The sequence below is a fragment of the Lepidochelys kempii genome, chromosome 7, assembly GCF_965140265.1.
Source record: "Lepidochelys kempii isolate rLepKem1 chromosome 7, rLepKem1.hap2, whole genome shotgun sequence".
Taxonomy (NCBI): Eukaryota; Metazoa; Chordata; order Testudines; family Cheloniidae; genus Lepidochelys; species Lepidochelys kempii.
Window position 1 is genome coordinate 54222255 of NC_133262.1, and position 2319 is coordinate 54224573.

The following is a 2319-nucleotide window of genomic DNA, read 5'->3' on the forward strand; positions in this document are numbered from 1 at the left end:
GCTGCCACCACCAAGTGTCTTACACAAAGACCAGGGAAAGAGCCCACTGGGAGATGTCTTCCCCCAAACCCTACACTCCCTTTCCTGGGGAAGGCTTGATAAGAATCCTCACCAATTTGTACAGGTGAACATAGACCCAACCCTTGGATCTTAAGAACAATGAAAAATCAATCAGGTTCTTAAAAGAAGAATTTTAATTAAAGAAAATGTAAAAGAATCACCTCTATAAAATCAGGATGATTTTAGATTCAAAACATCAGATTCAAAACATAGAGAATCCCTCTAGGCAAAACCTTAAATTACAAAAAAACACAAAAACAGGAATATGCATTCCATCCAGCACAGCTTATTTTACCAGCCATTAAACAAAAGGAAATCTAACGCATTTCTAGCTAGATTACTTACTAATTAACAGTTGTAAGGCTGCATTCCTGATCTGTTCCCGGCAAAAGCGTCACACAGACAGACGAACCCTTTGTTCCCCGCCCCCCATCCAGATTTGAAAGTATCTTGTCTCCTCGTTGGTCATTTTGGTCAGGTGCCAGTAAGGTTATCTTAGCTTCTTAACCCTTTACAGGTGAAAGAGTTTTCCCTGTGGCCAGAAAGGTGGTTACCCTTCCCTTTATATTTATGACAGCCCCCAAATGCTACTGTACCACAAATAAATAAAAAGGAATTAATAACAACAGTGAATGCTGAGGTTTGTGCCCTTCAGATCAGAAGAAACTGACATTCTTTATTATTTTGATTAACACAGATTTAAAAGTTAGCAAATTATACATAATTGAGGGATTTGCAGGGATGAGATTAGTTGCATGTTAGACTCACTGAAATCAAGCCAGCAGTGGAGACTTGAGTTCAGATCATATTTAAAACACCAACAGAAATGCATTTAGTGAACTCTTTGCAATCCCTGGTGGATATTTGTCAACATTAGGAAACAACAAAGAGGTACTAGTTAGTCCATTTGGCAGTCTTTGCTTAGAGGGCTCAAACACTGGAAAGGCCGAAGGAACTGCAGTTCTGACTTTAGGGGTGCAATCTGTGAAGTGGTACAGAAACAGAAGAGCAGGGGATGTGGCAGCTTGTAACTAATGTGCAGTTGCACGGCAGAGTGGGGTCTCAGGACAAGCATAGGAGGATTGTTGTAGTTGAGGACCAAGCTCCACTGGCAGAAGTATATGACCAGTACCTGTTGCCATGTGGAGGCACTGTGATCCAGTAGATAAAGCATAGGATTAGTCGTGAGGAAACCTGTCTTCTTGTCCCAGCTTTGTCACTGGCTCATTGCATGACCTTGGGTAAGTTTCTTCACCTTTCTCTGCTTCAACTTCCTCAACTATAAAATGGGGCTAAGTATGTTTACCCAGCCCTGTGAGATGCCTTGAGTTCGATTGATGAAAATACACATATTTGGGCTAACTGTTGTTATTGGCATGTGTATAGTTTACTAGTTCTGAGAAGCACTCTGCCCTATACACCAGTTAAATAATAGATTAGCAGATCCTAGTGTTATGTGTAGCTATTTAATTTTTATTTACAGAAGTCCAGAGCACACAATCCCTGGGTGCTGTGCTGTCTTTAAAAATAACAAAGAACTTGGTGACCAGCACTGGGAGCTCCTTACTCAGCACTAAATTATACACCAGGAGCTTCAACAGGACCCCAATCTCCTGGCAGCCATCAGGAGAACCCACGGAGAACCCCCCACACAACCATCCCCTTCAGACAGTTGCCTACAAGCAGATGGGATTTACACTGAGTCCTGAAGGTCAACAGTCTCAGGGTCTAGTGGACCAGAGGGTGAACGAATGAGTTCCACAGCCCAAGGCGCTCCACAGAGACTGCCCTGTCTCCAGCTCCCAGACGTTCAGCTCCTGGGACTGTCAGCAAAAGCACCTCAGCTGCCATGGTGGTAGATGGTGAGAATGAGGCAATCTCTTGGATACCCAAGACCAGACCATGCAAGATGTGTAGATCTGTGTAGTCCCTTGCATTGTGATCAGAAGCATGGGAGTCCCCAGAGTCAGTATAACATGCTCTTTGAAGCTAATGCTGCAAAGTTGGTGAGCAGTCACATTCTGCACTGGGTGCAGCTTTTGTGTAGTCTCCATGGCTAACCCCATTATGTGTGGTTAGCTGGTCAGTGGGCATCCATGTGTCCCCCCGTCCATTGGTGTCTGTGATGTCAGTGTATGTTGGCAACCCCCAGACCAATATTGTCCTAATTTTGTTATGACTGTTTCCAATACAGCCTGAGCAGCCATTTTTTTCAGACCTGACACAAAAACAAACAAAAGACTGTTTTATTTCCTTTAG